The 13,488-nt window shown below is 30.5% G+C and overlaps 1 pseudogene; it reads right to left on the bottom strand.

The window, feature by feature from the left end:
- Nucleotides 1-8,925: 8,925 nt before the first annotated feature.
- LOC103273985 lies at nucleotides 8,926-12,887 on the bottom strand (annotated as a pseudogene).
- Between the last annotated feature and the right edge of the window lie 601 nt (nucleotides 12,888-13,488).

Below are 13,488 nucleotides of genomic sequence, written 5' to 3'. Positions count from 1 at the left end.
GAGCAATTTTGTAGTTCTCCTTTTAAAGATATTTCTCTTCCCTGGTTAGGTGAACGCCAAGGTGTTTCATTTTGTGTGTGGCCATTGTAAATGATATTGTGATTTTTTTTTAAATTTTGGTTCTTTGCCTGTTTGTGGTCAGAGTATAAAAATGTAACTGTCTTTTACCTGGTGATTTTGTACTCTAAGACTTTACCAAAGTCAATTGTCAGTGCGAGGAGGCTTTTAATAGACCACACTCCATAGGATTTTCAAGGTATAGTATCATGTAGTCCTCAAAGAAGGAAGCTTAACATCCTCTTTTTCGATTTGGATACCCCTGATTTCCTTGTCTCACCTGATTGTTCTGGCTAGGACTTCAGGCACTATGTTGAACAGGCAGAGTGTCTTGTCTTGTTCCCATGCTTAGGGGGAATGTTTTCAATTTCAGCCCATTGAATAGAATATTGTCTGTGAGTTTATCATAGATGGCTCTAATTGTTCTGATGAATGTTCCTTCTATGCCTAGGTGCTTGAGGGTTTTTATCAAGAAGGAATGCTAGATTTTGTTAACTGTTTTCTGCATCTAATGATATAATCATGTAGTTCTTAGTTTTACACCTATTAATGCCCTGAATTACATTGGTCTTGTGTATGTTGACCAACCCTGCATTCTAGGAATAAAGTCTAACTTGTCATAGTGGATGATCCTTGAGATGTGATGTTGAATCCAATTTTCTAGAATCTTGCTTAAAGTTTTCATAGCTTGTTCATCAAGTTGACTGGTCCATAATTTCTTTGCTTATGGGCCTTTGCCAGGTTACTGATTGACCACATGCAGAGGAAAAAAACCAGACCCCATTTTTATCACCATATAAAAAATCAACTCTAAATGCATCAAAAACCTAAATGTAAATCTCAAATTTTAAGAATTCTAAAAGAAAACATAGAAAACACCCTAAGCAAATCAAATTAGGTAGCATAAAACATGACCAAATTACAAAATTAAAGCAAATGCCATAAAACCTAAGCTAAACAAGTGATACCTCATCAGACTGAAAATATTTTGCATTGCAAAAGAGACCTTCAAGAAAGTAAAGAGACAACCCACAGTTAGGGAAAAAAAATTTAGCTAATTATGTATATGACAATAGCCTAACATCCAGGATCTACAAGAAACTCAAATGAGCTAAAAGAAAAACAAACAAGTCCTGTAAAAAAGTGGGCAAAGGACATGAATAGACACTCTTCAAAAGAAGATACACAAGCAGTCAACAGATACTTGAAAAAACGCTTAGCTTCACAATCAGCAAATAAAAGAATATAAAAACTACAGTGACATACCCCCTAATTCCTGTAAGGATGGCCATCATTAAAAAATCAAAAAACAATAGATGCTAGCACACGTGCAGAGTAAAGGGAACACTTTTAAACTGTTGGTGGGAGTGCATGCTAGTTCAACTTCTATGGAAAGCAGTGTGGTAGTTCCTAAAAGAACCAGAAATTGATCTTCTATACAATCCTGCAATCTTTTTCCTGGGATTATACCTGGAGAAACAAATAATTCTACCAAAAAAAAAAAAAAACCACTTGCACATGCATGTTTATTACTACACTATTCACTGTTGCAAAAACCTAAAACCAACCCTACCTCCCATTAAAAGTGGACTGAATATACATAGAAATATACATATACACAATGGAGTATTATACACCTATAAAGAAGAAAAAAGCATGCACTTCACAGTAAATTGAAAGGACTTGGAGATCATCAACTCCATAATTAAGTCTACTTAATTATCTGTCACAGAAAAAAATAACAAAATACCACATGTTCTCACTCATATGTGGGGCCTGAACATAATCACATTAGCACAAGGAAGAGATTGGCAATCACTGGTCTCTTCCGGGGAAGAGAGGCAGGGAGGCGGGTATGTTACAAAACAAAGCTTACCTGGCCCCAGTGTAGAGTAAATGAAGCCAGATGCGCCAGATGTAGGCCCAAACTTCGCCTTTCACCTGCATGTAGCTTACTTGTGTACGTAAATTCTTATTTGTACCTCACATCTCTACAATAAAATAAAATTTAAATATACAGCTAAAGATATATATATATATTTCGAAAATATATATCTTCCAACGATGATGCACTTCTTCCCAATAAAATTTTTGGATAAGCAGAAAGGAGAATTGAGAAAAGAAATGATGTACCACACAAATTTATATTGAAGGGGTTCAATATTAATTACAATATTTTAAACTTTAAAATACATTTGTACTAGAATTCAGAAGGCAAATACAGCATAATCAATAAATAAAAGTGGTGATAGCCTTCGTTCATTTGTGTCATTATGACAGAATGCCACATACAGGGCAATTTGTAAACAATACATATATATATATATTTTACAGTTATGGACAAAGGAATGCTCAAGATGATGCTTGCTGTTGTACCTTCAACTGGCTGAAGGCAGAAGGGATAAAAACAAAAGGTGAATGCTAGTTCACTCCATCACTTTTCTAAGGCACAAATCTATTGATGATGACAAATCCTCATAGTTTTTTCACTTAACGTAAGGCCCACCTCTTAATACCACCACAATAGGGATTAAGTTTCAACATGAAGTTTGGAGGAGACTCAAACAATAGCAAGGAAAGTTACATCTTTCCACTGTCTAAGTAGGTTATGAGTGCTAATTTCTTATACATTAATGAGTAAAGAATGTATAAATGCGGGACACTAATTAATGAATATTCAAAGCATATTAAATTAGCAAATCTATATATTATAAACAATAAAAATAATATGAAAAGATTAAAACAATAAATTAGAATTTTAAAACTCGATAATGTACTATTCAAATTAACTATTGTATTATGACTAATTATATTAAATAATGTACTTGCATACAAATAAAGCATTTAGAATAAATACATTTAAAAATTGGACAACTTTAGTATATACAAATAGTATAATTTTTTAAATGCAAAAAGTGTTTATATTAAACATAACTGTTTGCTATCTTAATGAGACACCCTTTATTTTTTTTTATTTCATACTTTATTTTGATGATATGGGGTACAATTCAGGATTACGAATACAAGCAGACACCGTACAATAAAGTTTGTCCTCCCTTTGGGACCCACCTTCCTGGTTTGAGATCAGGTACCCATACTGATGATGTGTCCTCCCCACCCCCACCCCAGCCATATCCCATCTCTGCCAATCCCCTTCTAATAGTATTAAGGTAAATGTTCACGGTTCACTTATGAATGTGAACATGTGGTACTCTGTTCTTTGAATGAGACATCCACTTAATATAAATATAAAGAAAAATTTAAACAAAGACATTAAAACATATACCATGCAACACAAACTCATGAAACTGCTGTAGTTGATTTCCTGTCATAATGTAAGAGAAAAGTATTATTGGAAATGAAGAAGCATGCGTCTTAAAAATACATTTATTACTTTGTCGTTGGTAATAGTTTACAGGGTAACAGAAGTTCAACATAGAATTGAAAGAAATAAGTAGGTCATTAAAAGCAGGGATTTAACACTTGCACAGTTTATAACACAGATATTGCAGTGAACCTCTAGAAGATTTAAACTATGCAATTAACCAACACATATATGAACACACACATATACTCTCGTAACATACAGAATATTTGTATTTTTAAGTTTACATGAAAATGTTCCAAAAACACACTATAATCTCATACTATCAAGCACAGTAATACAAAAATATGGTGATGTGCTTTCAATACCATAACACTAGCAGCCAGTCTTTACTAGCAGACACTTAATATGCAGTTACTCAAATTTAATATTAATTAATTAAAATAAGTCACTTTTATTTTCTCAGTCACAATACTCACATTTAAAACAAGATACAGAACACTTCCTACTTCACAGAAAATCTGACAACAGTGTATTTAAGTAGAAGTCAATAATCCAAAGTTTGAAATCCCATATAACTTTTAATTTAGTAATATATTTATAAATATTGTAAGGACAAAAAATACCACAATGAATATTAAAAATTATATATGAATCACAAGGAAAATAAATTCTTTCTTGTGAAAATCTTATCTTAAATGCATACACCATGAAAGAAAAAGGCATATTTTGAAATATCTGAAAATTCGTTAAGGAAATTTAAAACAGGAAATTTGACATTTACTGACATTAAATACAAGAAAAGTAGTAGAAGGAAAACAATAAAAAATCATGACATACAGGAAAATTACAGTGGAAATGTGTAAGAGTCAAAACTATTTCACTGAAAAAGCTGTAAAAATATCATAGCAGAATATTAAAGAAAATTCAGAAAAGGCACAGATATTTTATTTCTGGATTAAACATGAGAAATCATTACAGTTTTTATAAATATGACATTGATAACTAAGCTATATTCTGTATACATATTAATATCCATATTAAATTTGTTTCTAAAACATACAAATTATCATAATGCAATACAACAAACAGAAACTTAGTGCACCTGAATATTTTAAAGAAATTGAATTTGTTATAAATCTTTTCTACAAAAAAATTATAGAAACTCAAATGGCATAACTACTGAGTAGCATTTAAAAATGAAACGATACTCTTAAACAAAGGCTTCTAGGTTACAGAAAAAGAGTAATGCTTCTCAATACAGTCCTGATAGCAAAAGTGTTAAATAAAAACAGTCAAATAATTCTGGAACATGGATAAAGAAACAAATCTTATTTTAATTATATTCACTGCTTTATTTTAAAGGGGCAATACACTATAACAAGTCTGTTTTTATTTTTAACATGAAAGACCAGGATAACATTTGGAAAGATATAGACCTGTGTGGTGACTCATGCCTATAATTCTAATACTTTGGGAGGCCAAAGCAGGAGGATTGTTTGAAAATCAATGATATTTTAATGATATTTGTATTTCATGAGTTTATTCATTTTGTTATCAACCTACACAATTAAGCCAAATTATTAGTAATATTTTACAAATAGATTATATGGGATGCTACTACAAGTTCAACATAGAATTGAAAGAAGCACCTAAACAGGTACTCAAAAACAGGAATTTCACACTTTTCTCTTGCTGCTTATAATACAGACATTGCAGTGAGCCTAGAGAAGACTTAAGGTAAACAGTTAATCAACACACATATTGAACACACATACACTTTCTATGTAAATATCAAAAATTTATATTTTCAAGTTTATATAAAAATGTTCCAAAAGTACACTATGATATCATCTTACCAAGCATTTTAATATAAAAATACAGCGCTGTATTTTCAAGGCAGAACCATGAGAGCCAAGCTTTACCTGTTGATACTTGAATACAGTTACTCAAATTTAATATTAATTAACTAAAAATTAGTAACTTTTAAATCACTTCTTCAGTCATAATAGTTATATTTAGACACAGACATAGAACACTTCCCACTTCACAGAAAACCTTCTGATTATAAGTTATTTAAAATACAAATCATTGACCGAACATTTGAAATTCTGAATGGCTAATAATTCAGTAATATATTTAAACATAAATTAAGGGCTAAATATATCACAATGAATATTCAAAATTATATAAATTCCCATGAAAATAAAGCCTTTCTTGTGAAAAACAGATTTTCTTAAATGTATACACAACAGAAGACAAAAGCAGAAACTGAATTATCTGAGAATTCATCAAGGAAAATTAAAATGGGAAATGTGATACTTACTGTCAGTAAATACAAGCAATGTAGTAGAAGGGAAAAAATAAAAAGTTCAAAATTATGACCTTAAACACAATTACAGTGGGGATTTACAGCAAACAAAATTATTTTTATTGAAAAAAATATAAAATTGTGATGAAAGAATATTGATAAAAAATAAGAAAACAGCAGATTTTTGTTTCTGAATTAAACAGGAGAAATTGTTATGGTTTTTAAAGATATCAATCATTATTGATATTTAACTATATTCAGTATACATTTTAATACTCATATAGAATTTAATCTAGAAAATAAAAATTATCAAAATGCAGTACCACAAACAGAAATTTAGTACAGCCTTCATGTATAAAAGAAATTGACTTTATTTTAAAAACTTTCCACAAAAATATTATGGGAACTCCGAGGTCATTACCACTGAATAAGAACTTTTATAAATGAAACTGTACTAAAAAAAGTGCTTCTAGGGTACAGAAAAAAGAGGACTGCCTTTCAATACAGCCTTGATAACCAAAGTGTTGAATAACAGCAGTCAAACTGTTTTGTGAATATGGAAAAAGAAACAAATATTACCTTGAAAATAATATATTCATTGATTTATTTTTAAAGGGGCATTACACAATAACAATTATGATTTTTTTTTAAGAGACGTAAGACAGGTTTAAAAATGGAAGCAATAAGCCCTAGCAGAAGTTCATATCTATTATCTCAACACTTTACTAGGTTGTGGTAGGAGGATTGTTTGAATCCAGGAAGCCAAACCATCCTAGGTAACATATCTCTGCAAAAATAAAAAAAAAAAAATGAAAAGAAAGAAAAGAAAAAAATTACTCCTTGTGGTAGCATGTAATATAACTGTGTTACCAAGTATTCAGGAGTTTGAGGAGAGAGGATCCCTTGAGTGTAGTAGTTAGAAAATGCATTAAGCCATCATTGTGCCACTACACCCCAGTCTTGGAGGCAGAGCAAACTTCTTACACAAAAGTAAGATAATAAAAGAAAAGAAAGAAAGAAAAAAAACAGTTTGGAGATAATCATAGTTTACATTGCTGTGAATATTATGTGGAGAAAACATACTGAAAAGAATAAAATAAATGCAATATCATTAGATTAAAAATTGATTAGAAAAATTAGAATATTATTATATTCCTTTGAGAAAGTTAAGATGAAAATTTCTAAACATAATTTTTTTTTTTTTTTTTTACCAAACAGGGAATAATGCATAAATAAGCATAGAACTTTTATTGTACCTTCTATTTATTAGAAATAAACCCCTCACAGAGAAACTATTTCAAGAAAGAAAATCATTACACCTAGAGAGAGATAATAAAAGTGTAAATATTTACAGATAAAATAGCTGAATATTTAGAAAATACAGAACAATCTATACTTGAAATTATAGTGTTAATACATAAAATCAATGAAACCACTGAATATACGATCAATGTGCAAACTTCAATGGTATTTACATTTGTAGCAACACACATTTCTAAAAGAAATTTGAAAATGAAGATGTCAATTACATAAACAATAAAGTAAAATACCTATATTTCTGTGTGACTTCAAAACTAAAAAATACACAATGTGTGATAGAGAGAAATTAAAATTTACCATAGGGATCACAGCCTGAATTTTATTGAAGAAATCAACACTACAAAGTTCCATAATCCGTAAAAATTATGTGACAGATTAAATGCAGTCCCAAATGTAAATCCCATGAAAGCTTTTTGATGCCATTATTTATTTATTTCATGCCAGTTGAGTATTTCATATTAAGATTAGGGAGGTACATCTCACATATTCATGTAAAACCCAATTATCCCATTTATAAACTATAAAAAGAGAGCATTTATTTTTTATTTGATCTGTCATGTACATAATATAAATTTCATCCACTTAAAAATTTTAATATATTTACAGAGATACAACAAAGACCACTATCAAAAAACACTGTAGCTATGGCAGTCACTTTCTAATTCACCTTAAGCCCTTGGCCACCGCTATTCTATTTTCTGTCTCTATGGATTTGCCTATTCTTGATATTTCACACAAACAGATTCACATAATATGTAACTTTTGGAAAGGTTTAATGACATAAATCAAATGTCCGGGAAAACGAGTCAGGCACAACAGCAGTGATATCTCCACTTGGTGATGTGTATATTATTCATTTGTAACTCATTTTGAAATATATTTTCATTGCTGAAACAAACAACATAATTCATTTTCAGACTTATGTGATCAAAATTAATTTCATTTAATAAAATATAAAATTGCCTGTTAGATTCCAAACTCAGGGGTTTGAATTCTGAAATGTATGCTTACAAATATATAGTTGTGCAACTCCACATTTGTCTGCGTCAAGTCATTGTAAGTTTATCTTTGCACAGTTGCATTGAGCTAAATATTCTTTTATCCTGTAGTGAAGAAAAAGCCACAATTCATTTTATTTGGGGGCAATAATCTGTGAAATAAGAGAATTATCCATGTATTTGAAGAAAATAATACCCTGAAAGGAGTTTAGAACATTTATCATATTATAATTGTTGGTTATTAAGCAAAACTTAAGTCCCCCCTACTTTGAGGGAGACATTAACTCCAGTGGATTCCTGAAACCATGAATAGGGCCACTTCTCATATGAGTAAATACTATGTTTTTCCTTTACATACATACCTGTAAATTAGGTACAAGAGATTATCAATACCCAATATTTTTACATTATAATTATAGCAATACGCTTATATCACTACTCTTGCATTTGAGGCCGTTACTAAGTTAACTAAGCACTTATTAAGTAACACAGCACTATGAAGACAGTGGAGATCCACTGTCTAGATGACTATAAGTGATGGACACCAATTACTACACACAGTATGAATACTCCAGACGCAACAATGGGTTATGTTTCAGGTGGGAAAGATCAATACTACCAAAGATTTGATCATGCTACTCAGAGCAGTTCACATTTAAAACACATGAATTGATTTTTCCTGAAATTTTCTACTTATACTTTCAGCTTAGGTTGATCCTGAGCAATGAAAACATAGAGAGTGAAATTTTGGCTTAGGTGTGCACTGTAGCACATTATGTAATTTTATTTCAACATTGTACAAGTTTTCAAAACATTTCCTCATGTCTAAAAATCAACATAAACTTATTCATGTTATTCTTTGAATTTCTCCCTTTTATACATTTTTTTCTCTTTATAGCACTGTTCCAAAAAACTTACTTATGTTTGAATATTGAGCCCTTTATTGACACCCATGGATGATCACTACTGTTACGGGAGACTCCAATCCATACTTCACTTATGAGAGAGGCCAGAAGTTTCTAACAGAAAATTTAAAAATTTCATGTAAGTAACCATTATGATTGATTGTATTAGCTTTAAAGTACAAATAGTGTATTTTCATAAAATCCTTAATTTTTTAAACAATATACTAAACTTAAAAAAATTTCTGTAGTGTCTACATTTTAAATGTAAATTCAACATATTCAAGTATGATTTTGTTACATGTATATATTGCCTTAAGTGAAATTCAGGGTTGAATTAAAACCATCATCTGAAAAATGTACATTCTACCCATTAAATAATTTCTCATCTATCATCCCCCCGTCACTTCAGTGCTTTCAAGGTTGTATTTCACTCTTTACGTCCATTTGTACCCACTGTTTATCTTCCACTTACTTATGAAAAAATGTGATATATGATTTTCTTTTTCTTATTTATTTCACTTATGATAATAGCCTCCAGTTCTACTCCTGTTTCTGCAAAAGTCATGATTTGCTTTTTTGGGTTGTAGAATATTTCCTAGGGTAAGTGTCTGTTTGTATGTGTTATTGTGTATGTGTGTGTGTATATATATATAAAAGACATACATATGGTATATGTGCAAATATATATGCATAATACATTTTTATAAAAATTCAAACATTTTTACTCAAGTATTTGTTAATGGACACTTAGATTGCTTTCATATCTCTGATGCTGTGCATAATGCAACAGAAAATGTAAAAGTAAGTGTTACTTTTTTGATATAATTTGTTTTCATTTGTGTAGATACTCAGTAGTGAGATTGCTGGATTAAATGATAGTACTGTTTTTATTTTTGAAAAATGTCCAAACTGTTTCCCATAGATATTGTACTAATTTACATTTCCACCAACAGTGTATAATGTTCTGTTTTCTCCACATGCTTGTGATCATCTGTTATTTTTTTTCCCTTTATTGATTGTCATTTTGACTGGCATAAGTTGGCATCTCATTGTAGTTTTCATTTACATTTATTTGATAATTAATGATTTTGAGTATTTCATATGCTTGTTGGCCATTTTTACATTTGTTTTTGAATAATGTTTGAAATGGAATGCTGAAATGCTATGAAACCTTAGGGCCAGGGTTCAACAGAGTGACTGGGTATCTTCAAATCTCCACCAACAGATAAAATGAAGTAGGTCTGGTGTTATCTAGCACCTGACTTAGCAATATTTGTAATACTAAAACACAGGCCAATGGTTTTTGAGAGGAGGTAGCGGTGATGAGCACATATACAAGAGCAAGCCTGCAGGTGCTGAAAACTTCTGTTTCATGATATTTGTATTTCATGAGTCTATTCACTTTGTTATCAACCTGCACAATTAAGATATACTTCGTTTTCTTCATATATAGTAAAATTAAGTAGCAAGATGTGTTTTAGAATTAAAGCATGAATGGAAGCATGGTTTTATGAAAAAGTAATGAAATGTGCATCAGCAGAAGGCGAATACAAATAAACTATTTTAAAATCAAGCAATATAATCTGCTTAATTGAACATAATTCAACAAAATATGTACAAGAAAATAGATTCCTCAAATATTTTACTGGCTGAAATAAGCTTTTAATAAGGAATTTGAAGCATTTAAAGTCATACCATTTCTTCTTCATCATCTGTATAAAGCAGATTGGAGTTCATAGAAGCACATGCCATCATACTCTCTTCCCAAGTTTTTGTTTCCTTTCCAATGTAATAACAGCTGTTGGAATATGTAAACCATTCCTCTGGACAACTGCAATTATATGCTAGGAAGCATTTTAAATTACCCAGAAACAATATGAATAGTTTAAAATGACACTTACAGTGTAAATTTACAAAAGTAGGTCATGTATGTACATAACATATCTAGGTATTCTCACAGGATGGTACATATAATTGAAAACTCACTGACTCACACACGTACACACTGTAAAGTCCCAGCCTTTTGTCCCCAATTGTGTTCACACATGAAACAAGTCAGCAGACTAATGGTTACAATACACACATTTTTAGATCACTGAACAGACATACCTTTTGTATAACAGTAAAATTATTTATCTTATGATTTCATAGCAATAGGAAATTGCAACAAATACAAAAAAGGATATAGTGTTTATGAATTAGTATTTATATTCATTGCTAAAGAAAAGAAAATAGCCGGATTCAGTGGCTCAGCCTGTAATCCCGTTCCTTTGGGAGACTGAGGTGAGTGGATTGCCTGAGCCCGCGGGTTGGAGAACCGCCTGGGCAGCGAGACCTCATCTCTACAATAAATCAAAAAATCAGCCGGGCATGGTAGCGTATGCCTGTAATTCCGGCTACTCGGAAGGCTGAGGCGGGAGGATCGCCGGAGTCCAGCAGGTCGAGGCTGCTGTGGCTGGGAGCGGCCAATGCACTCCAGTCTGAGCGACAGAGAGAGACTCCAACTCGAAAAGAAAAGAAAAGAAAAGAAAAGAAAAGAAAAGAAAAGAAAAGAAAAGAAAAGAAAAGAAAAGAAAAGAAAAGAAAAGAAAAGAAAAGAAAAGAAAAGAAAAGAAGCTGCTATATTCTTTATTTACAGACATCTATTGCTAAATTTTATAATTTTTCTCCTGATTATATCTCTGGTTATTTTTTCATTTTCAAAGAACCATACAAAATTAAAACTCTGTTATTATCAGAATGTTGGAAATCATTACATACCTTTCTGGTTGCTTTCATTTTGGAAAGAATTGGTCTGCTCCTGTGTTTCTGTAGGTAGAAAATTTAAAATAATCTTTTACAAAATTAGTTTATGAATAAGTCATAATAATGTTAGTTCTTTGAAATATGGAATATTGTTCAGATATAGAAAACTATAGAACTGTATGACAAAAATATATAAAGTAATGAAAATTTTGAAAAAATATTTTAATAATGCAAAGAACCAGAATTCAATATCTCATACAGTACTTTATTAAGTCATCTTTCAAAAATTAATTTCTATTTCTCAGCAAGTTTTTTCAATTTGTAAAACATCTTTTTGGAATTTGAAATCAGAACATATACATCTAATTTAAAACAAATACTTTTTCATAATTACTCTCTCATTATACTTTTTACAAATTCAGAAAAATTATTTCACATTTAGTTCAAAAACAAATGTAAAAATGAGAATTCTATTTCCCAATATTGGAAAATATTTAGAGTCATTTCTATGTATTTAGGTGAAAAGCTCTCCTTTACTTTTCCAAAATATACTTACAAAGAATAATAACTGTTGTTACCATGGTCATTATTAATGCCAAACAGATAATTCCCAGGAATCTAACAATGAGATTCTCTGGTAGTGACGATAAATCTATAGGAAAAGAAATAAAAATGTAGAGAAAAGAAAGATGGAGATAGTTATTGAGAAGATTTGTAGATAAGGGAACCCACATGCATAAGAATCATATAGATAAACTTGGACCCCAAACTGCATAATCTGCAATAATGTTTTTCTTAGAGTGTACCATTGCCTTTTGAGTAAATATAATGCTCTGTGATTTGCTGGAAAAAAACTACAGATTTCAACAATTCCAGATAAAATTAGCAGCCATATTTCATTTTAAAATGGCATAACTTGTCTTGGAACTGTGATATTAGCAAATAAAAAAATATGTGAACACTACCTGCTCTTTTCTCATATACTGTTACCCAAGATGCTCATTCTGGACAATTATATTGGGGATCTTTGAAATGCCTTACCTTTGCTGTGGAAAGTTTTGTCATTGTCTAGAAGATCCTGAGAAGCAGTTTGAAGGTTTAATTCCGCATAGGTTATTTCCTGTTCAGATACTAAAATGGAGCTTTTATGGCTCTTAGAGTCTCTCCTGGTTCTTCGGGTTTGGGGGCAAATTCAGTTCTGAGTAGATTATTCTGTGATTATCCATCTTTCTTGCTGTGTATTATCAGGAACTCTTCTGTATAATAACGGTGCTTAAGAGGTTAATGCATAGTTTATAATGACAACATGTCTAGCACAGTCAAAACGAACAAAATGGAAAGTATCGATACTTAATTTTCACTGAGGAATCAACAGTTTTTACTCTAATTTCCTTAGACTTAAACAAGTTTCTTATAGAAAAATTTATTTTTTTAAAGATTTATACTTTTGACAAAATATTATTGCTGGGACAATGAAAAGCAATAAATTAGTAAACTAAAAACAAAATTCATGTATTAAAATATATACAATAGTTAAGTCTTATTCACAAATATATTTTAATGTCAATACAAGACAATACTTGTATTAAAATTTTTAATATAGTTTACAGTAATTTTGAAATCCAAAGTTTGTTAAGACTTGTCTGTACATGAAAAACATGAATGATTACATATATGTTATAATTTTGCTAATCAACTTTTATTTGATAGTTACAATCATTCATTGAAATGAATTAATGGTTACAAAATGGTTTTATTGAAAGACTGATGAGTTCTGATAAATTATTAAGAATGTAACAATTTTTATGTTTTGAAAAATATTACATG

This window comes from Carlito syrichta, unplaced genomic scaffold (genome assembly GCF_000164805.1).
Source record: "Carlito syrichta isolate Samal-C Ts95f unplaced genomic scaffold, Tarsius_syrichta-2.0.1 Scaffold314329, whole genome shotgun sequence".
NCBI classification, from domain to species: domain Eukaryota; kingdom Metazoa; phylum Chordata; class Mammalia; order Primates; family Tarsiidae; genus Carlito; species Carlito syrichta.
The sequence above is the reverse complement of the archived record's forward strand: the minus strand, read 5'-3'. Positions and strand labels throughout refer to the sequence as shown.